Source organism: Amphiura filiformis, chromosome 13 (assembly GCF_039555335.1).
Source record: "Amphiura filiformis chromosome 13, Afil_fr2py, whole genome shotgun sequence".
NCBI lineage: Eukaryota > Metazoa > Echinodermata > Ophiuroidea > Amphilepidida > Amphiuridae > Amphiura > Amphiura filiformis.
This window is the reverse complement of record NC_092640.1, coordinates 11,119,157-11,144,224: the sequence shown is the minus strand read 5'-3', so window position 1 is coordinate 11,144,224 and position 25,068 is coordinate 11,119,157. Positions and strand designations below refer to the sequence as shown.

The 25,068-nt window shown below is 37.3% G+C and overlaps 2 protein-coding genes across 5 annotated transcripts in view; one reads left to right on the top strand and one right to left on the bottom strand.

Annotated features, from left to right (window-relative positions):
* LOC140168005 (uncharacterized) overlaps positions 1–21,152 on the bottom strand; it is a 44,675-nt gene extending 23,523 nt beyond the window's left edge. For 3 of the 4 annotated variants that reach the window (XM_072191313.1, XM_072191315.1, XM_072191316.1), the window contains exon 1: positions 20,823–21,152. The gene's annotated coding sequence lies outside the window, so the exon portion shown is untranslated. The remainder of the gene's footprint in view (positions 1–20,822) is intronic. The other variant, XM_072191314.1, reaches the window with a different exon arrangement.
* A 1,758-nt stretch (positions 21,153–22,910) lies between these two features.
* LOC140168002 (nephrocystin-3-like) overlaps positions 22,911–25,068 on the top strand; it is a 279,876-nt gene continuing 277,718 nt past the window's right edge. Inside the window, 1 exon segment of the mRNA XM_072191312.1 lies at positions 22,911–23,010. The gene's annotated coding sequence lies outside the window, so the exon portion shown is untranslated.

Genomic DNA, 25,068 nt, shown 5'->3' with positions numbered 1-25,068 from the left:
ACTTAAATTTAGCAGAAAAAATGAAACCCATAAAGAAAAAGCTGCAGAGACAAAACAAAATCATTCAACCAAACAATGAATAAATCATGAATAATTTTCATCCAATCAACCAAACAAATAAACAAAACCACAAACAAGAATCGTAAAGGTACGTTATACAAGTCCCACTACTACATCCATCATGCTGTCCTTCCCTGTGCTAATTTGGGTAACAGATGTTGAAGCATAATACATGATATCAATTGACACTTATAATTAGCCAAGTGTCGCTCATAATATCGATGATGGAATATCGTATGTAGGCTACATGGCCTGATAAAAACACCAGATGTGGCTCACATTTTACGTGGATACGGATAGGCAGTATATACATGATTGGCTAACTGGGGGTGTAGTAAACCAGCCTTTTTGCAATCAAGGGGGAGCATCAAGGGGGAAAACACCATGTCTCAGGCAACGTTTGAAATGCTCTATCGCAGTGCAATTTACACCCCAAAATTTGTCTGTTGCTGGGTCATTTCTTATCTGCATTCCTGCCACTTTTAGGAGTCATAGCTAATTAGCTATAATATATATGAAACAGGATTTCGATTTTTAGCAGTTTAGCAGTTTTATTGACGTTTCTTTAATATCTTAGAACATCAAAATATTAAAGTCCTTATTTTCGAGAAAATTGCTTGTACAGGGTGTCACAACCCCCAAAATGCCATGTCCTTGATTGGGTATAATCAAAATTTTTGTTTGATGCTGATATCTTTTTTGCCCCCCCCCTGACCAAAAAAGCTGGCTACACCGGTACACCCCTGCCCAGAATGTACATGTGAAGTCTTCAGGCTTCCTAAACAGGGCTTTACTAGGGCAATGTGCACATGTAGAGCGCAAAAATATAGTATATTTTGGGATATGGTCGGGGTGAAATTTTGGTGGTAAACAAGCAGCACAGCAAATACACTGGGCAATTTTGGTGAACTTTTCTCTTTCCTTCTCCCTTGTTTTCTTTTCCTTTTTTTCTCCTTTCCCCTTGGTCGGGAGGGGGGGGGCACTTTTCTCTTTCAATTTTTGTTGCCCACCCCACACTAGCTACTCCACTGTATAACCTGTTCAAAATTAAAGAAAACACTGAAATTCACTGTTACTGTGTACACGTGCTTTATTCCATAGGTTTTATATTTAGACCTATGTTGAATGTTGTACAAAATTGTAAATTCATTTTGAATGTCTTGAGACTGCGCTTCAAATTGCTCTGCAATCATATCAATTGAACCACAACAATCAATGGAATGCGCAAGTGCATCGCAAGGTAAAATTTGTATAGCTAACCCATCTCTGCACTAAATTGATAAAAATTTTAATACCGACTCTAAAAATGAAAAAATAAAATGTTACTGTTAAGGTTTTCAGGCCCCTACAGAAAATTTAACGAACTTGGTATTTTTCTAGCATGACCAATTTAATGATACACTGTAGAATAGAGAATTCATATCCAGATGATGGATTCAAAATCCACAAATATCTGCAGATAAATGTTCCAAATCTAGTTTGTATGTTTTTTCGATTAATATTTGGGTGTTTAACATGATGTACATAGCTAGTAGGGATACATGTACAATGATACATCTGGCTGTCACATTTTGCTATAAGTATAATAATCCTCTCATGCTTTTGCCAAGCCATGGGGATAAAAAAATGAACACAAGCAAGATATATTTACAGCATAGGCTACATTGTATCTCTTATACAAGTGAAATATTATGGTCTGCTACTAGTATTCTACTTCTAGAGGCTGTGCAATAATAATCAGGGGGTGAAATCCCAAAAGTGGCAGCCAAAAATGCTTGCCCCCCCCCCCCGAGTTTGCAAATAGGGATCCCAAAAATTTGGAAAGTGCTTTTGCGCAAAGTCTGCATTTTTACAAGTGCTGCTCCCAAAAATATCCACAGAGTCCTTCAGTGATTTTTCAGTTGTGACCAAAAACCTTATACTTTTTGATCTATAATTGGCATTTTTCTATCAGTATGCTTTATTTTGATACACCCTGAATAGTGTGTGTCTGTTTCAAAGTACTAATATTCAATCCAATATTTATCAGAACAGAAGAGATTATTTTGTAATCATTATTATTATTGAATATATTAATCATCCCAAACCTGCCATTTTCCTAATCTCCTTCCGCTACATACCAATCCTATCATTTATCGTATTTGCACTTCGTGATAGTCACTTACTGGGAAAATAACATGCTAACATTTCAAATACCTCCTATTATGAACTTGTGTTCTGTCAAATTATGTAACATCATTCTTGTAATACTCATATGTGATCAGCTCCAACAAAACCCAGAACAAGTCACCAGACATGTTTTTGAGCTATAGGCCTTTAAAGATGACATTCCCATAAAAAAAACCCAAATTTTGGATTTCTTGATTTCATGATATTTGACAGTGGACTTTCAAAAGAGAGGTTTATTTAAACAATATTAACAGTTGAACTATGATAATCCCTATTCAATCCTGTGTAAGACAGGAAACTAATTGGTCCATAGCAATTTAGCAAAAATATCAAGGTATGATTTACTGTTTACCAAATTATCTATATCTAGAAAAGTATTGATGCTATTTATATAATCTTGGCATCATTTTAAAGCGTATTGTCTATTACTTATATTTTTATTCAAATCATGAAATGTCAAAAATGCGACTTGTTCCTGGTTTTGTCAGAGCGGGTCACATATAAAGTAACATAATCATTATAATGTACAAAAACTTGAACCATGGAAGTGGTGTCACCTACTTCAATGTCTAAACTAACAGGCTGCTTTCCTACTGTCTGCCCTCCATGTGTAAGTGTAATGAACCAATGGGCACAAAAATAACTTGGAAATTATTCAAGTAGATATAATCTTGAGCAAGTTAACCAGATTTATGTAATGTGAATTGAATACAAATACCATGCAAATTCCAAGGAATGACCTATTCAACATTCAAAAGCTACAATTTTCTATTTTTCTACCATTTAGAAAATTTCTTGATGGATTGGAAATGTATTTTCTATACAGAGATGAAGCATACATGAGTAAGCATTTATTGATAGCGTAATTGTTATCAATTAACAAAGCATGCGTTTCAGAATTTGTTCACTCAGGCATGTAAGGTGATTCGGAAAGAATCTAGGCGTTGTCACTTGATGTCTTTCGCTCATAACAGCTAGATCGGTAAATTTTCCAGAAGTGGGTAAGTTTTCAGATTTGATTTGATTTGGTAATAAGGAGGCCTACAATAAAGTCAGGCCTAAATGCGTTTATAGACTCCGCCCTTAGCTGCTGCGGTAAGGCGACTCCCCTGTGAAGGGGAGCTAGCCCTTAGCTGCTGCGGTAAGACGACTCCCAGTACAAGGATTTCAATGTTTGTGTATATAACATGTGGCATAAGCGCGTTAGAAAATGTTTTATTCAAGCGTTTAAGCAGCGTATTTAGCGAATAAAGCAGATTTTTTTTTTGTCCTCAAATTTCAAGCTCAGGTTGATACAACCATAGATTTTAAATACAGTGTGTCCCCAAAAAAAGAGGCCCCTCATTGCGCCCTCTTTTTCTCCTATTTTAGAAAAGTTGATCAAGTATATGTTGGTATGAAAAGAAGCCTTTACCCGTTAGCTTAAATAAACCGAAACAATTATTTCAATCGGCTAATAACTTTTGAAGATATGCCCTTTTAAAGAAATGTATCCGTTTTTCTCTCTGTCCACGGAGGAGGTTTGGCTACTTCAAATATTGAAAAGTGCATATACCATGCATGAATATGAAACATTCCTCGATGATAACTTTATAAAATAACAACTTTATTTTAGGGAATGTGCTTTACCGGTGGGCTTATGGGTTATGGATTTTGTTAAGTGTTATTAATTTGGGCGAAATTGATGTGGGATGGGACTTCTTTTGCTATATTTGCAATTACTTATGTTTTTCGCGGTTATTTTATGCCTTTTTGTTTTATTATGTTTCTTACTTTCTTACTTTATTATTTCTTGCTTTCTTTTTATTGACAACTAGCGGGAGACCAGGCGCTTGCTGTAGTCCCGCTAGTTGAGTAAACTTGAGGCGGTTAGTACACGGGAGTGGTTAGTAGGCTTAAACATGGTAAACGGTGATGATGATATTAAATCATGGTGTCTTGGTGTAGATTATTCATCCAGTATAGCATGTATAGTAATGACCATGTTAGCTTGATAATCATATGTTATCCCATAACTTTAAGTGAATATCCAGACCTGTGATAATGTTGTTACTCACTCAATCCCTCAGATTTCTTTTGAAACAGCTCGTGACAAAATGGTTGATTTTAACTTCATCCCAACAAACATAAAACATTAATGTTAAAGAGGTTGCTAGAAAACGTTTCAATTTCGGGTTATAATGGTATAAAACATGTAAGCATCATGTTTAAAAGTTGCAGCAAAACATTTTAGCGAGCCCGCGTTAAAAGCTAGGCCTACTTTATAGCCAGGATTTATTTGCGGGGGTCGCAGAATTTCCAAAATGTGGACTTTCAGGCTTCAAGGCCTTTGCATTGACCAAGTTTCCAATTCTGAGGGGGACAGCCTGCTGCACGGTGCGCGACACAATGGTGCTTCGTGGCCATTCAAAAAGGTGGCGGCAAAAAACTTCCGAGTGTGCCCCCTTCCAAATTCCTGGATCCGCCACTGTCTTAGAGAAGCAGTCAGTCATCACGTAGGCCTCACGCGCGGTAAGCCAACATTAAATGCGTCCATACCATGCGCCGCAATGTGCGTGAAACCATGGTGCCGTGTACGCGCAGGTGCGTGACTCGCCACTTACCGCGCGTGTTGGACACCGCTTGCATTTTGACGCGCTTGCTGTCATGACCTAACCCATAAGGTTATTGACCTCAACGGCCTAGCAACCGAACATTTTTTTTGTTATTTCCATAGTGACTGAATAGTTTTGCAAAAATGAACGTCAGATGGTTTAATGGCAATATGTACCCGATCAATGTACGAATAAATCAGAGCTGAAAGTGAAAGCATCTCGGAGACTGCTTCTGGACAAGATTTAGCGACTTCCTTTTATTTATATGGACATAATAGAATAAAAGCTAGCCCTGGAAAGGGCTGTTTAGTTTGTCTTTGGTACTTTTGAAGTGAGTTTAATGTGCTGCTCTGCCCTCTACCTGGTTGCCTCCTTGACGAATACAGGTTTCAGCCCTAATCCTTATTGCATCAATTGTGTTGCGTACCAACTTTGTGCGCCGGAAACTTCCGAATATAGCAGTAATACGTTTGCAAAGATCTTGGATTTTGCCACAAATGAAAAAGTCAAGTGGTGTGAGGTCTGGTGATCTTACAGGCCACTCCACAGCATGACCCACCCCAACCACTCTGTTTGCTATCCGTGGACAGAGTGAAAAACGGGTACTTGTATTAAAACAGGCATATCTTCAAATGTTGTGAGCCGATTGAAATAATTGTTTTGGTTTATTAAAGCCAACAAAATAAAGGTTTCTTTACATACCAAAATATATTTGATCAACTTTTCACAAATAGGCAAAAAAGAGGGCGCAATGAGGGGCCTCTTTTTTTTGGGACACCCTGTATATGATACAACAGTACATGTACATGTAGGCCTTAAAGGTAAGATCTATGTAACCCATCACATGTATATATAGTAGTACAAGTAAGTATGGTGAAATCACAAATTGTATTTCCCAAATTGCGAAAAATATACCTAACATTTTTGCTGACATCACTAATTTCTTTTATATTTAGTAAAATACCCCAAAACCACAAAGTTCTTTGAACTCCTTATACATTTAGTTTCCAAAGACATTTAAAAAAAAAAATGGTTACATAAGAACTATATTTTATGTAATTTTAGCAGTACATGTAAGTATACCAGCAAGCTAAAAAATATAAGTTGCGGGTATAAGTTCGACATGATGACCCAATATGATTCATTATATAGTCATGTGAGTATGAACATGTACCTCATGTGAATTTGTGATAACAGGCTCAATGATGATTACATTTTTGGTACAGTTTCATACCAATAACAAATAAATAGGTACCTCATACATGTATATGTAGGTCAACATATATATATCCTAATCCATTAGTTAGCCTAACTGGCAATAACTCATATTTTAATATGTTGTCAATTTAATTGGAAATGGGACCAAAAAACATGCGTTTTGGGGAGTTTTTCATATGTTAATTGTGATAATAAAGCCCAAAAACTTGTACAAAGACTTATTTCAAGTTACGCATTCTAATTTCTGGAAAACATATTTTCTGATCTTTTTCATATTAAAACAATTATCAAAAATAACATAAAATATTAAAATTATGAGCTAACTATTAACCCATAATCAAGATTTTGATTCTTGTGCCAAGTCTTAGAATTTTGTGACTATTTAGAAAACATGCAAAATGGCATATACCTACATGTTTTTGGCTCATTTTCCCTCAAATTGCAAAAACATTAAAATTTGACTTTTATTGCCAGTTTGAAATAACTAAATAATTAGGATTTAGCTATGTTTCATTTAGCAAAACAATTTTTGTTAAATTCCAAAAAAAATAGCACTGTATTTTTCTGGAATAGGGAGCAAGTAGTGTATAGGGCCTACATGACATCTAAATGTAGATTATGTAGTTGATATCGAAATTTTACTAGTACATGTAATAACATTAATTTGTGTTTTTCATGCATGTCCAATGATATTGAATTAAAGTTGTTACCATATCGAATTTCACAGAAGCTCCTACTTCAATTTATTGATTGTGTATATCCACTGACTCGTATTAATTTGTGATGTTTGCGTATTCCTCCTAGAGGGAAAAATAGTGTACCTTCCATATTATATCAACAGGTGCCCAGTAAATTTCATTAACCCTAACCCGCCAGGGGCTTTTTGGCGACGGGAAGGGAAAGAAGGAAGGAATAAAGAGAGAAAAGAAGGAAGGAAGTTGTTTGCTCTGGGTGGGATTCGAACCCAAGACCCCTCGCATGCCAAGCACGGGATCGGCGACACTTTACTGGATTTACTACAGTGTACGTTCCATACAGGGTAATTCTGAGTGGGTACTCTCTGGGTCTAATATCTTTGGTGTGTCATGATTAAGCCTGTGGCTCACCACAGCAAATGCTGCAGGCACACTATATATCTCTGCATGCATTACAGCAAACCAATATGGCATATTTACTACAGTGTACATGTACGTTCCATACAGGACAATTCTGAGTGGGTACTCTTTGGGTCTAATATCTTTGGTGTGTCATGATTAAGCCTGTGGCTCAGCATAGCAAATGCTGCAGGCACACTGCATGACGGCAAACCAATATGGTGGATTTACCATAGTGTAGGCCTACATTCCATACAGGGCAATTCTGAGTGGGTACTCTCTGGGCCTAATCTCTTTGGTAATTACAACCAAATTTGAGGTGGAAATTGAACTGTGACTTTTTCATATTGTAAATGTAGTCAGATAGTATAGATTCATGTTGCAAGCTCATTTGTAATGCAAGAATAGGTTTTACATGTAATACAAATATCAGATGTTCTGTAAAAGAAACTGGATTTCACAGCTACATTTACAATGTAGGTACATTGTATGTTTAATATACATACATACATTTATATATTATGTAGAGTATTAAATGCATGTATCCCTAAACATACAGGCATATACACTCAATAAATGGATGCTTTACAAAGTCAACAAAACAATAAAACTTTCATTACCACTGAAAATGTACTAAAATTAATAATTTAAAACAAAATATGACCCATGCTTTAACTTTGTGTTTCTCATAAATTCTTAGTGGTGTTATATTGATGTTACCTGATATGTATTAAAAAAATTATAATGAAGCAACAGACTTGTTATTTTGAAATGGAGACCTGAGCTGTAGATAGTTTTTCCAGATGAAAAATTCAACCTACTGAAGAGAATTTGTTCAGGAATATAGCGAGAGGCCCAGGCTATAGAGGTGGGCAAAGGGGAGTGGGTGTCCTTAGTGAGGGGCATAGGCAAGGGGTGGCAGCCCCCAATATTACAAAAGGCCCACTTTGCGAACGTAGTGAGCGAAAAATAGAAAGAAAGGCATTTTCCATCAAAGTCTGGCAATTTGTGAGTGTAGCGAGGAAAAAATTAGGTTCTTTATGCTTTCTTGGTCAAAAAAGTCCACTTTTTCAAAATCAGCCCCCCCCCAAATCCTGGTGACGCCCCAGCTAGTGACCTGTTGCCAATTCGTCCAATTCATGTATGATACAAATAGATTTATGGGGCAGCAATTCATTTTGATTATGACCAAATTATCAAATTTTAGGCTTATATCAAAATGTGTATTTGTGACCGTCCAGGTAGAAATGCTCGTAAAGTCGGTCCCTGGTCAAATTTGTTTTCTTCCGTGTTTAGAAAATATATATCATAAGCTTTACAATGATATATCATTTGACTTCAAACGATATCCAGAAGCGGAGTTATAACTTGTTAAACTTTGCTCCTTCAGTAAAAGGGTACATTATTTTGGCACTACATTATTTCTTTTTTTTCCACATTGCTGATATCAAATGGTCATAATTGGCGGTCACTTCAAATCATCCCCAACTGAACGAGGTTCAGGAATGTCCTCTCATTGTTAATTGTTGGTTTACCCACCACTTGAACAGGATTTAGCCAAAGCAAACAAAGACTTAAGCTTTTTACTAATGCTATACATAAGTATAAGCTTAAATATTGGTGTTTGACTGGTCTAAAATGAGAAACATGTCGGACAAATATTAGGGACATATGAATACAACCTCTACATGTATGCATATTTTGCAATGTAACTCGAAATACAATTTGCCGACTTTACAAGCGGTTTGAGATGGATGGTCACATTTTGTACAATTGTACAGTTACCGTAACGTTTCTACCCTATGATGTTTGAAAGTTACCTGTTATCAAAGTGTCCCCAAATATTGGTCATCGCCAGAACAGGCCGAAAACCTTATCTCGCTTGTACATTGTACAATCCACCAGATGCATGTACCGTATGTGCATATATATGGTCATTTTCACAGTAAATGGTGTAACTTTTGATTTTTAAGGTCAAAATTTCAAACCACTTGTTAAATTATGTTTCTGTTTACTGAAATCATGTATAGAAGGAACTTAAATTCCAGTAAAATAATGTAAATTATGTTTCTGTTTACTGAAATCATGTATAGAAGCAGGGACTGTCTTTTGGAATTTGCAGGAGAGCATTAAATAGCTCTTCTGGGACCAACAAGGAGAGGTGTCTAGAGCATTTACAACAGAATGTAAGGGGAGAATGGCCAACTAAGGAGAGCAGAAAATCACTCTCCTATATCAGATTTAAGGAGAGCAATAGAGAGCTATAATTGCTCTCGCTCTCCTCAAAAGGCAGTCCCAGTAGAAGGAACTTAAATTCCAGTAAAATAATGTTTCAAGGCTTAAACCTTTTGGTTTTGCTATGTTTGTAATTGCAGTTTTGAAAATCTTTAACATCAAGTGTCATTTACAATGGAAATTTACCAACCATAGCCAGTAGAAAACTGAAACCTAAGACTGTCCCTGGTTTAGTCCGAAATCTTGGTACCCAATTAGTCTAGGGCGTTAATGTGGTCATTTTCACAGTAAAGGGTGTAACTTTTGATTTTTAGGGTCAAAATTTCAAACCACTTGTTTTATGTTTCTGTATACTGAAATCATGTATAGAAGGAACTTAAATTCCAGTAAAATAATGTTTCAAGGCTTAAACCTTTTGGTTTATAATAAAAAATCTGACATTTCCATTTAACATTTTGGTTAAAATCTAAGAAAAATGTATTTTAAATAAGCTCAGAAAATTATGAAATGAAAGCTGGAATACATGTGAAATTCATGTTCCAAAGTAAGTCAACAGATAAGTTAAATTTTATACCATGTTTTGCTATGTTTGTAATTGCAGTTTTGAAAATCTTTAACATCAAGTGTCATTTACAATGGAAATTTACCAACCATAGCCAGTAGAAAACTGAAACCTAAGACTGTCCCTGGTTCATCCTGTAGTCCGAAATCTTGGTACCCAATTAGTCTAGGGCGTTAATGATACAAATAACCTGGCGATACTATTGTTGGGCGGTATCGCTATTATCACATATTGTAACAGGATGGTCCCGGGAAGTGAGTTCCACCATGTGACAGTACGAGGAAGGAAGGAGTTGGCGTACAATTGAATACAGTTACCTCATCGAAAAAACTTTAATCCAAATTTCAACATTAACCGTCAGAATATTATTAAAACAGTCGGACGACGCTGTCCATCCGAAAAACAATAGCAACATACTCTAGCCTACATGTACATGAATGTGCAACTACAATGTATCATGTATCAATCACCCTGAGCAAAGGACTACCATCCAGTCATGCTGTCCTTCTCTGAAACAGAGTGTAGGCTTCATATCCATGTAGCCCGACACATCATGGCCCTATATTGGTTCCTTCCTCGCAATAGGGCCATGACTTCCGTAGCATTGCAAAAGCGGAACACAGGGAGGCAACGTGCACCACCATAAACTCATGTTGCAGTTTCAAAGGCTCACCCTGCATTCATAAAAGTACTCAGTCACATGTTCAGTTTTGTGATAAATTCTTAAAAATTACACTATGAAGACTTCTTGCATCTCTTTCCTTCATTAAATCTGCATTTCACAGCAAAAAAATGAAATTTCTTTGCCAATATGTTTTTGTTATGGTGACGATCGCTACGGTCACAAATTTGGTCATTAATATAATGTCCAGTCTTCAAATGCACCCAACATTTTCACACATTATGCACCAAATATGCTTCGTTTTTTTAGTCTTATCTTCATGTGAGGAACGGTAAGAAGTGATATATTGTAAATAAAATTCAATACTGTGTATAATATGTACGCTGGACCAGATAGGCTCAGGAGTCTCAGGCCTCAGACCTTCGTACGGAGAAGGCCAGTGGAGATCGTAGTGACGGACGTGCGAGTACCTCGGCCCTAGCTTCTATGCTTGACCTCCTTCCTTGTAAAACCCTCTGAGACAGACATAGACCGTATTATTCGAGGAGCATAACAAACACCAAATTGGTGTCGTATGACCTTTGACATGCACGCATTCCTTTGTCGAGAGTTGACATGGTCTTTCAATTTGTGCCAAGTGTCCTTGGCAGACTTAACTATGGCCATGCGTTTTAACCTCGCCGACTTTTTGTCACACACTGATTTTTGAAATTCGCGACACTCTTTCACCTTCAAATGCCCATATTTTTCAAACCATACCCCCAGCATGTTAAAAGTATACATTTTCTGAAAGGAAATTGAACAAGGAATCCAACAAGAGATTCAGAAACACTGTCAGATGTAAGGTTCAAATGCTACATTTATGTGAATGAGACAAAACATCAACTGACAGTGGTACAGGGGTATAATGTCACTAACATTTCTGTGTTACCCCTGCATCTTATTTTATGTCATTTTCTAATAGATCAGAGTAAGGGCTTTCCTGCAATATATAAATGTATGGGGGTTATCACTTTGGTAAAGGGTCATTATTTCTCAAATCACCCAAAAAAAATATGATTTTACACCTCACCCCCTTCAAATTTGTTCAAAATTGGCAAAGCTCAAATTTCAAATTTTAGCTTAATCGACGTCTGATTTTCGGCGCTATATGCCGCCCATTTTTAGCGATTTCAGCGAAAAATGGCATTGCTTATCAATATTATGCGACCATATCTCCGTTTAACCGTAGGTCCTACTGAGCTGAAATTGGTGTCATTTTTTAGCTAATCTCTCGAAGAATCCAAATCTACTATCATTTAGTGTGTAGGAGGAAGAGAAAAAATATGACCTTTTTCTCTGTACTTTGACCTTGAATTTGACCTTGTTGCTTACGTTGGCGAATTTGCGTTGGAATTACACCTCCATATTTTGTCTACATAATATCAAAAAAATTGGAGGGGTAATATTTTTTGTTTTCTTTCTAGGCTTTCATAAAGCAAGCATGTGGTTGAAAAACTGTAATTTTGTATGTAGGCTCAGTATATTGTAGGCCTACACATGATACTAATATAATATAGGCCAATTGTATATAGGCCTATATGTACATGCATTAAATACATATGTTTTCACCTGCATGCTTCCTTTGTGAAAGCCTAGCAAAAAAACAACAAATATTACCCCTCCAATTTTTTGATATTTTGTAGACAACATATGGGGTATAATTCAACGTAAATTCGCTTTCGCAGTCACGTAAGCAACAAGGTCAAATTCAAGGTCAAAGTACAGAAAAAAGGTCACAAATTTTCTTACTCCTACATACTAAATGATAGCAGATTTGGATTCTTTGAGAGATTAGCTAAATAATGACACCAATTTCAGCTCAGTAGGACCTACAGTTACGGAGATATGGTCGCGATAATATTGATGGGTGCGCCATTTTTCAATAAATCGCAAAAAATGGGCGGGCATAGCGCAAAAAATCATGATGTCCGACACGCTTAAAATTTGAAATTTGAGCTTTGCCAGCCAAAATCACCCTGTATACCAATTTTGAACAAATTTGAAGGGGGTGAGGTGTTTCCCATTGGGTGAATTGAGAAATAATGACCCTAAAATGATACAACCCTTCAAAAAGTGACCAAAATAGAATTGATTTTTCTTGTCTTGGAGGACATTGGCCTATCATATACCCTAAAGCAGCTAACTATTTTAACTTTGTACAAAATAAAAGTGTGGATAATAATGTCAGCTTTCTTTTGATACCAAATTTATTGATAAACACTCATTTTTAAGGGGGTACTACACCCCTGTGGTAAACATGTGACTATTTTTGCATTTTTCTCAACAAATAATAACACACTGGTAACAAAAGTTATGTATATTATTGGGGCAAGGAATCCAATTACTACACTGAAATTTCAGTGACTCAAGACAAGCGGTTCAGTGTATATGATAGGAAATGAGGTACATTCTCGCGGTACCTCTTTTCTTAACATAAATAACGTACCGCTTGTCTGTGGTCACTGAAATTCCAGTGTAGTAAGTGGATTCCTTGCCCCTATAATATACATAACTTTTGTTACCACTGTGTTATTAGTTTTTGAGAAAAATGGAAAAAATAGACACACATTTATCGAGGGGTGTAGTACCCCCTTAAGGAATATAGCAACATATTTGCACACTGACTACGAGGCTCCCAAAATGAAAACTTGGCTTAGGTTGGAATTCTGAAAGGTGGTTTAAACCTAGGTTTAGCTAAACCTAGGTTTAAACCTAGGTTTAAACCAAAGTTGCATTTCCCGTAGCTGGTTTAAGTTAAACCTGGGTCTAAAGCTGAGTACTAAAGTCGCAAAAGCCGGATCTAACTTAAACCTGGCAGGGGGTAGGTTTAAGTCCAGGTTTAAGTGCATTTGTCTGCATGCCAACCACTGAAGCCTGCTTGTTACGGAAGCGGACCACTGCAATTCATGGTATTTGCAACTGGAAAAATGTGCCACAGAACCAATTTGTGGAAGTCATAATAAAAGGATTATGTTCCATAATGAATAGAGAAGAGTTGTGACAATTGTAACCAGAGTTTAAAAGCGGAGGTGATCGGCCAAGCTTGTACACAGCTGCAATCATGGGCATGGCAGTGGCAGTGCAATACACGGCAGTGACAGTCATACCGATACCCGGTACTCACGGCACAGTGCAATAGCATAGGGCCGCGTCATGACAGTGAAGGTAAGAAACGTCGACTTATTCGTGACATATTAATACTGTTTTACCACCTAAAAGCCCCTATATAATGTAAATCACTCATTTATATTGGTGACGATTTTAGGCTGTGGTATTGTTTTAGTCAAGCTTAGGAATCGATTAGGTTAGGCTTAACAAATTACCGGTACATGTTAATACCGTGTACAGGAGAATAGCCTAGCCGAGGCTTTGTGGATTTTTATCAGCAAACGAAGCTCGGACAAAGCATTTTCAATGTTCCCTTGTAAGTCCGGGCTTTTTTCCAATGAGTTTCAGCTTGAAATGAAGCAGCTTGAAATGAAGATGTAAGGACTCAGGAGTTTAATACTCACGGTAGAGTGATGTCGTGGTGTTAGAAGCCGTGTAGAAGTAAAACGTTTAGGCCTCACCCCATCAGGCGGCCTTGGCCTGGTCATGATGGTCCTAGCTGGCTAGCCTAGGGCTTAGGATATCATGGGATGGGCTGTAGCCATGGTAGCCTAGGCAAAAACTGTATCAGTACCGGTACCCACTAGACAGATATTTTCCGTAGGCCTATGTTCTTCAAGATGTAGGATATTGTCTATGTAAATAATAGGTCAGGCTTCAAGTTCAAGCTTGGTAGTGGAACATCCTTGGCCCTAGCCTTAATACCGGTCTGTACCATTTATTGGGGCATCTAGGGCATAATTATGTGATGACATGCCTGCCCTACATAGGCCCTATGTTTACAGGCTGGCTAGGCCTGGACTCAGGCTGTTCCAGGCTTATTATTGAACTTGAAGCTCTGCCTAATTATTTATTTTAATATGAAATCTAGGCCTACCGTTTGTTTAATATTTTGTCTGACTCGTGCTAGGGCATTTATCAGGTCATCGTGGTATAACTGGTACTAGGCTTTGGTTTGGTCAAACAGGCATATTATCAGGCATAGGCCTATATAAAATAGATTGCGCATCATTCCTGTGACTGATTAATTTTATTGATTTCTCAGTGCTCACTGAAGTATATTTTTAGATACCATCATGATCATGTAGGCCTAAATATTACTACAAATTGCAAATTTTAAATGCATGAAACTCTGCGACTGATTAACAGCAGCACAAAATAAAATGGTATACTTTGTTTTGGTTTTTTTCGTTTACAGGCCCGGTTTACAGGTCAAACTGTCAATGTCATGTCAAGAGGAATGTTTTCTAATCTGAGTGATGATTCCCATGCACCATAACTTGAGGTTATTTTGGTAAGTTTAAAAGTATGGCAATGTATGTATGAGGTAATTTACTGCCCCATTCCAGAAAAAAAAGCACTGATTTTATTGGATTAAAAAAACCATCAAGTCTGACTTGTAAACGAAACATAGCTCAATCGTAATCATTCATTTGGTACTGACTGTAGATATAAATAGAAAACGTTTACTATTGTACTAATTTCTTGGGGGAAAAGCCAAAAACATGTTTTCTGACAATCGAGTCACAATTTAAATCAAATACTTGGAACATGTCTAACCATTCAAAATCTTGATTTTTCTTGAGTATATGCCACAATTTTGCTCTAATTTTTACTTTTTGTGTGTTACCTTTGAAATGATAGGTTAAAAGAATAAAACATGCTTTTTCCAAAAATTAGAATGCATATATTAGACTTTGTACAAATCTTTATACTTTTTGTTCATGAATATGATACCAGGCCTAGTAAAAGAAACATCTCAACAGACAACAGACCCATTCCATGTCAACTCCAGGGATGTGCACTGCAGCACCTCTTAATTTTTTCTTTTTCTGTGTGGTGGTAGATATTGATGAGAAAAGAAAAATCCGAAAATTTGAGCTTCATACTCTATTCGTTTTCCCGTTGCATCAATTTGAAATTTAGGTAAATCAAAATGTAAAAAATCTCTATGGAGTAGGCAAACCTAACGTTGATGTGTTGAAGTATAAAGGAGACCCCAAGCCAATATCTTCAGAAATGTTGTATCCAAGGACTTATCTTCAACATACCTGAAGTTGATGGTGAAAAAATGTCTGACATTGATATAGGGGGTCAAAATGTACAAAAATGTACAATTGGGGTTTTGTATGGGTCAATATCTCAGCTAAAAGTATTCTAATAGGCTCAATATTGATAAGAGTAATGTCCACCAAAGGGCTCTGACTGGCAAAAAAATGGACTCTTAAATATTAGCCTATTTTACTTTTAGCTGAGATTCTGACCCATACAAAACAAAATTTGTACATTTGACCCCTGAAAACCAATGTTGACATTTTGAGGGCATCCTATATCTTTTGAAGTAAAGGAGTTACAAGTTTTCTGATGCCTGATTTGAATTCTACACAAATAAGTATTCCCAGGATACATACATTTTCAAAGTTGTAAAGGGTTCCCTTTATACATTTATGGACCTCCAACGTTGTTCAAGGCTATGCACACATTTTACACTGACCCCCTAAATTTTAAATTGATGCCACGGGAAAACGAAATGGAGTATGAAGCTCAAATTTTCGGGATTTTACTTTCACATCAATATCTACCACCACACAGAAAAAGAAAAAAATTGAAGAGGTGCTGCGGTGCACATCCCTGGAGTTGACATGGAATGGGTCAACAGCAATTATGAGAAAATTATAAATTTTCTTCACATGCCAAAATCTCAAAATTGAGAGTGGGGGGTGTGTGTGGGGGGGGGGGGGGAGCAAGATTTGGATATAGTTCTAATTCATATTTTAAACATACTCTTTTTTTCATTACAGAACAATCTACATGATGAAGTAACCGCGATCCCTGGCTGAGATCCACTGGCCATCAAAGTTTGGACTACAGAATCGACTGATGAGCAGTACAACCACAAGTGTTTTTAACATGAAACTTTTTACCTTGCTAAGATAGGCCTTTAACATGTTTAAGCCTACTAGTGTAACACAAACATGATAACATATGAGACTTTTGGTATCGATATTATTACTCCGGAATACTAGTTTGTGTACACTACTCAATGGAAATGAAGACAAGTTTTGTACGTTGCACACTATCGTAATTATTATTAAATCTTAGAAAGGTATTAATAATTTTAAACATGTCCTTTAATAGGTAACATGGTCTTCACTACTTTCCTATATGAAACCAGTATGGGCGTCAACACCTGGAGGGGGACATAATATCAAATGTCCGAGAAGGCCTATGCCCCCTTCGCATTTTGGTAACTGAATCAATAGTACAGGGGTAGTCTACAGTATAATAGCCATTTTGAGATCTGCACAAAATAATGTAAAATGTCCACCAAATGACTTCAAAATTTGGACTTTATTTTGCTTTTTTTTTTCAACTTCTGAAGGGGCACATCCTCCCCGGGGCGACCACTCACATAAATGGTCTGCACGCATGCATGACCAAAAAAACAAGAAAAAGGGGGTGTTTTTTTAGGCAAGGCAAGTTACGTGAGTGACGCATAAAATTTAGGGTCTAAAAAACACTGATTTTCAAGAATAATGGTAGTTTTCTGAAACTGAACAACTTGTTTAGGGTACCTTTTCAAATATTTGGTAAATTACAAGTCCAAAAAGTGTACATTTCTTCATTTTTACTAGGCAAAAAACTCATAAGGGGGTAAATTTTATATTCAATTATAGGCCCTAAATTTGCTGGTAGGCGGTTTAAAGAAAATTTGGTCACACATGCGTACACTATCATACTTGAGTGTCCCCAGGGCATCCCTCTCATACGTGCGGCGCTGACATATCTTTTCACATCCGTGCCCCCTCCTCCATTTTCAGATCAGATCGACGCCCATGACAACCCAGCAAACACAAAAACGTTTTCAAAACGTTTTAAATAAGTTATATTTTGACTTTTGGTTTAGGTAAAAACGTTTAAATAACATTAAAATGTCGGGTTATATAAAGGTCATGATAACGTTTTAAAAGCGATTTGTATGAAAACACACTACAACAATATTTTTAATATGTTTTCAAAAATGTTATTGTAAACTATTTTTGCAAACATTTTTACCAAATATTGTGTCAATACTTAAAATATTTGAACACAGCAAACACAGAAATGTTTTTTCAAAACCTTTTAATAACATTTAAATGTCGGGTTATATAAAGGTCATGAAAACGTTTTTAAAACGTTATTGAAAATATTTTGGACAAACATTTTTCGCAAAATATTTTTTCAACCCCAAAATAACATTCTGTTTAGAATGTTTTGTATCAAGTTTTCAAGAATGTTTTTGGAATGTTATTAAAACGTTTTATACCCTTTATATAACCCGACATTTAAATGTTTTCTGCAAAACATTTGTGTTTGCTGTGCAGTAGATTACCAACAAATGTTATTTAATGTTATGAAAACGTTTTATACCCTTAATATACCCGTTATATAACCCGACATTTAAATGTTTTCCGACAACCTTTTATAACCTTTTGCGAATGATGTCGAAAACGTTTTGTGTTTGCTGGGAACAAACCTCTATATGCTACTTGAACATGTTGAAACGAATTCATTCAATGTTATTATTTAATGTACAAGGTGGATAAAAATAACTTAATCACTATTTGAAGTGATGGATTATGTATCATGTTTAACATTAATAATAAAATAAATATGCTACACCGTTTGTACTTTTATTATAATAGGTCAGTGTTTTATTTTAATATTCTAAATCTAAATTAGCCTTAAATTATAGCTATTTTATGCCTGCAATAGGATACACCAGGCATCTTCAATTACATAGGCCTACCCTCCGCGCTGTCCGTAAAAGAGAGAACCATGTGATGATGCCTCCTCGAGGAGCTGTAAATGTAATGAACGAAATAAACGGACAGCTGGAGGGTATTCCGTGAGGGCCCAAATTATACTAACCTTGCGGAAATTTCCCAACAGCGTGCCACTTTGAATGCCCCTCTCAGCCTGACAAAAATTGCTTGCCCCTCTCGGCCTGCTAAAAAATTGCTTGTCTCTCCCCCCCCCCCACCCCTTGGCCAGCCAAAAACATTTGCGTCACACCATGTCAAACTTGTGGGAACCCAATTTGCAAATTCGAGCGCAGTGAGCATATTGGTCATGTGAAAAACGGAAAGAACGTTTTTCATACTCTGCGGGATAGCCCCTTTTAGAGCGTACAAAAATAGCTGGGTAAAATATGCTTGCTCTTCTTTTGGCTTGCCAAAACAGCCCCCCCCCCCCCATTTTACCCTCCCCAGGCTTCATAATTATTGCACCGGTATTACATGTGAAATATTAAGAAATGAAATTTAAAAAAAATACCATTTCAGCTTAATCACTGTTAGGCCTACAATGATGCAACGTGAGTGTTGTTTAAACTTGGGTAAATCATAGTAAAATAAGACTGAACTTTTGTGGATTATATATAGATCTCCGTATATGGTTAAAAAAATAAAAATCATTTTCATCAATAAACTCAGAAACATGAAAAAGATAACAACTCCAGGCCTTACTACCCGCTGTTTATTCACAATTTCCCACACCAATGCCTATTATAGCCTTTCAAATAAATTGGAACATCATACCCATGCACAAAGTTCGGTGTAATATGTATAAGAGTATACACCACAGTTAGTACTATGCGGCTACGAAACCAGGTCTAAGTTTAAACCTAGGTTTAAACCCAGGTCTAACTAGTCCGAGCTTTCGGAATCGTAAAATAACTTAAACCTGGCTAGGTTTAGGCTTAAGCCGGGACTAGTTAGACCCAGGTTTAAGCTAGCACCGGTTTAAGTTAAACCACCTTTCGGAATTCCAACCTTACAGTTTTGTGCAGAGTGCTCGCTACATCCACCACCCCTGCCTTGGCCAATTGGATTGAGTCCCATTCTACAGATGTTCAAGATATTTTACTGACACCTTTCCACAATTAATAATGGTGTTTTAGCTGTCATTTGATACCAAATTTACTATCAAATCTATTATTATTCCAATGATACATTAAAAAAACTAATGACCACAGTGAAAAATGTGATGCCACTCACCCATTTTAGATGTCAAGTTCAAAGCACATGCCCCTATCATTAGCTCAAGGCAGTTTATTGTTTCAACTATTTTACAGGATAAAAGTTCAGATAACAAAGTCAGCTTTCTTTTGATACCAAATTTATTGATATACACTAGTTTTTAAAGAAAATTTCAACATTTTTGCACTGCGAGGCACCAAAAATGAAATTTCCCCATTGAGTTTGTACATAGTGAGCCGCTGCCTCATGAGCCGCTGCCTCCACCACCCCTGACTTGGGTCATTGGATTGAATGACATTCTGCTTCTGTTCAAGATACCTTCATGTAACTTTCCATAGTTCATCATTAATATATTAGCTTTCATTTGGTACAAAATTTATTGCCATAGCTTCTTTACTTTCAAAGATATGCTCAAAAAACAAAACGATCATGGCGAAAAGTGTGACACCACCACCCTTTTTGGGTGTTCAGTTCAAAACGCATGGCCCTATGCTTCAGTGGTCATGAAAGGATTCAATAGATAGCCTCTGCCCCACTAATCCCCAGCTATTGTCTGAAATTGCTCCTCGGAAAATATATTATAACAACTCAGTCCTCAAATGATAGTCATATATTTCATATAAGGCCAAATAAAAAAATAAACATGTTTCACGTCCCCTCCCGCTTCCTTTTTTGAGGTTTCCTCAAATATTTTTTTATTTTTTGAAATTCAGTTATAACTTTTCAAAAAATATGTCTAGGAAGTTGGGATGCTTTCTATAGCCTTGTTAAGATACAAGAAACATTTTAGGAAGGTTTTGTGATCATTAGAGGGGATGTAACTCTCAGAACAACAAATAAAAAAGGGCCTCCTCCTTTTCCAGGCATTATTATATACGCTAAAACAGCTCCAAGTATGGGTATTTACACCAGTTTTGCGATAAAAATAGAAAATAAAAGCCCCTCTTCCTCCTTTTTTTCGAAAACCCGGACGTGAAACATGTTTTATTTTTTACTTGGCCTAACGACCAAAAGATAAATGACTGACTATCATTGAGGACCGAGTTCCGCAGACTGTGACCATTCAAAACTAGAGTTTCTCAATATGAGTTGACTTACCTAAAGTATCAGGACTATTATAACAGCAGCTAACTTGAAAAATGTCCAACCATGAGCTGAGGTGCCTTCAATTCAACATATCATTCCAGGGCAGTTACTAGGGCAGTTTACATGATGTATGTGATGAGGGCATGATCAGTGCAGCCAGTGAATGTGAACATTGGGAAATGTCAATTCATGTGGATTACACAGGCCTAGGTTTCAGTTAGTTGTGTCAATGTCCATGTGCAATGCTATGGCAAATTTTCAACCTTTTGATTATATAATTCAATTTCTGCAGTCAATCATTAAATGCAGAGCTGTCAGACCACTGACATCATGACATGCATGAATGAATGAATGGAAGTTGTTGCTGACTTGCTGTTCCAGAAACCCGGAAGTGATTTGCAATGTGGGTTGCCAGTTATTACCTCCTCACTTTCTAGCTGATAAAGCAATGGAAATCCACATGCCATTTTTTTTGCAATCATGATTTGATTTGATTTGATGGATCTTGAATATTTCAATAGGCCAATTAAATTGAAATCAACACTTTACTAAGTTCCCGTGTAAAAAAGTTCATTCTTATTATGTGTTTTAAATGAATTTCATTATTGTTGTTTAAAAAAAAGTGTAGCAGGTCAAGGCCTACAAATTAAATGATCATCACCAATGATTACTATTATTTTGAATTATGGTCGTAATAATTAAAAATGTATTTTTACGCTTTATATATATATTCCATTTTGCACCATATTTCAACAGTTTAGCTTCAAAATAGCAAACATTTTCACATGCTTCACGCACATTTGTACCATAAACTTTCTGTCACTAAAAGACTATACTTCAAGAAATTTTTTCCATTCCCCCCCCTTGTCAAAAATAAATCTACATGTACACCGTCACCACTGATGATGCATGGTTAATGCATAAAAGCAGGGACCTTGTATGGTCCCTGATAAAAGGAACCCTGATTGAATCTTTAATCAATATCAGCGAAGTATTATAGAGAGTGTTCATAAATACTTTGGCGGCATGATCGATATATTGATATTCAAGCTTAACTGCTGAAATATGGTACATTTAGCGCAAAGTGGCCAAATATGGGTTTAATTTGGTCAGAAATTCATAGCCTACAGGCATCAATATGGGGTGATGATTGTGTGGACCCCCCCCCATCAAAACATTGGGACCTACGCCTATGGTCATCAACTCATTGTAGCTAAAAATTGCCGTTTGGAGTTATTACTCATTGGAGTCATAGTTTTACACACAAATTCCAGTACGGTATACTTCCCCTCCCTTCTACATTATGTAGAATTTACAGAATGTCGCTTTAAACGCTGATTAAGAAAATAACATGAACCCGACGTTACAAAATAATTCCAACTTTTGGACAGACGTCGGAATTCCAGAATTTTGACACCCGTCAGAATTCTAGAATTCCGACACTTCCAAAGATCTGACACACCAATAACTAACATTGGAAAATTGGAATGTGCATGACTTCTCAATTTTGTTTGATCCCCCCTATGATCTTTTTTTTATCCCCCATACTTTCCACCCCCCACACACAATTATGAACACTCCCTTTAGCTGTAATTTTAGCTCAAACAGCACAATTCAGTATTGACTTTGATTTAAACTTTTGATCCAAACACAAGGTATTAATTCCTACCTCGGAATTTTGAGATGGTACTCCATCTTTCATCAGCGAGTGAGTGACTGTATCAGCTCGCTGATGAAAGATGGAGTACTAGGAATTAATTCCTTGTGTTTGGATCAAAAGTTTAAATCAAAATCATGATTTATACCACAGGATTAATACCAACACAGATGAACTTTCATGAACGTTAGCACAATTCAGTATTTAGTAACCAATTTGGCAACTTACAAAACTTTTAGTGCATCCATAAATTATTTACTTACGATGTAAAGCTTTTTGAGTTACCTAAAAATGAATTGTGTTACGTATTTTATGGACCACGAAGTCGCAGGTATGAAAAATAGCCTAAGCAATCCATTCCTTCATAGATGTACCCTGTGCATTGGTACTGTGCGTATAGCACAATAACTAACTAGATTAACTTGTGGTTAACAAACTTCGTTTCGTTTGTTTTCGAGATAAACACTTGTTGACTCAGTGAGAGAGTGACTTGATTACGACAAATTACACTTTCTCTGCATAACGATGAAGTGACAAGTGTAAGTAAGTGTACTTTTGCCTAAGTTCCTATTATACTTTAAGTATTTTATTTACGGGAATGAGGATTTTCAATCAGAAATGTTACAGCAAAAAGTTCAGCATGCAGCACTTGCTCTTTCGTGGATGATCATGATTCACTATTAAAAGCTTATCTTTGACTTTGAAGAATACTTCGCAACGCTTCCATACATGAAGTCAAGCGCGAAGGGATGTGAGGGCGCGTAGGTTGCTTAGGGGCTGTGCAATAATTATGAGCCCCCCCCGGGGGGGTAAACTTTCCAAACGGCTCGCCAAAAATCGCTTGCCCCCCTCTCAGCCCGCCCTCTTGGATCGCCAAAAATTCTTTGCCCCCCTTGCGCATGCCAATTTTTTGGGATCCCAATTTACAAACCTTAAATGGTCTATATGTTGCAAGCACAGCGAGCAGGAAAATTTGCATATTTACGCGTTTCCATCCGGCTTTCCTAAGCCTTTTTAGAGCGTTTTATTAAAAGGCGCCCCATGAATGTGTGCCAAAAATCGCTTGCCCCTCTCAGCTTGCCAAAATTGCTTGCCCCCCTTTTGGCTCGCCAAAAATTTCTTCCCCCCCCCAATTTTACCCTCCCCCAGGGCTCATAATTATTGCACAGCCCTTTATGCTTGTTGTAGTTGCTTTCTTCTTAGGTGATCTGTAACTTCGGTCTTGAATGTTGAGGTGATTGGTATGTTAACTATATGTTCAGGCAGTACATTCCACTCTTGAATTGTTCTTGGGAAGTACAAGTCTCTGTAGCAGTTTTTCTTTGCTCTTGGTCTGAGATATGCTAGGCTGTTGTTATGACGAGTGGGGCGGACGACTGGTGTGAGAAACGTTTGCGCCGGTATGGCTACCTGGCCAGAGTTGACTTTGTGAAGCATAGTCAACCTTGTTGCCTGCCGACGCATTTGGAGAGAATCCCATTGTAGTGATTTCATCATCTCTGTGACGCTGCTTGTTCTGCCGTAATCTCTGCAAGCGAATCTTGCTGCTTTGCGTTGGGCAGCTTCCACCTTCTGTATGAGTTCTTTATTAGCGGGGTCCCAAACGCAACAGCTATACTCAAGGTGTGGGCGCACTCAAAGCTTTATATGCTGTGGCTTTTAGAGTAGTTGTACAGGGGTGTAAGTTTCTACACACAACTCCAAGCACTCTCTTTGCTTTGGCTACAGCTTGGTTAACATGAACATCCCATTTTAGGTCTTTTGTAAGGTGTACACCCAGATAAGTATGAGTCTCAGTTTCTTGAAGTATGTTTTGACCAAGTTTGTATTGATGGTCTGGTTTTTGTCTAGAATGAGTTATTTTTAAAGTATAACATTTCTGCACGTTAAACTGCATCTGCCAGGTCTTTTGCCAGACATCCAGTTTATCCAGATCTTGCTGGAGGGTTTCAACATCAGAGTTGTCGTGGATGGGCGGTACATTACACAGTCGTCTCATGAATAAACGGACCTCCGACGAGATGTTATTCGGGAGGTCGTTTATATACGCTAAGAACAATAACGGTCCGAGGACGGTGCCTTGGGGAACGCCCGATCTAACTGGCACCCACTGTGAATGGTCGCCATCCACGACAACTCTCTGTTTTCGCCTTGTAAGGAAATTTGATACCCATGTATGAGTCCTTCCAACAACGCCATAATTTTCAAGTTTGTGTAACAACCTCCTGTGTGGTATAGTGTCAACGCCTTGTTAAAGTCCATGATGACCATGTCAACAGGGATTTGGTCATCAAGGGCTTTAGCAAGGTCGCCGACTGTGAGAAGTAATTGGCTTTCACAAGAGTGGTGCTGGCGAAAGCCGTGTTGCTTACTGGTAAGAATATGATGCTTATTAAAGTGTTGTATGATGTTGTTGTGCAGGATATGTTCCAGTATCTTGCAACATATAGGAGTTAGTGACACAGGGCGGTAGTTAGAGGCAGTGGCTCTATCGCCCTTTTTGAATATGGGTGATATGTTGGCGGTTAGCCAATCAGTGGGCAGTGAGCCAGTAGACAGTGATTTTTAAAGATATGGGTAAGCGCCGTGTGAGTTCTTGAG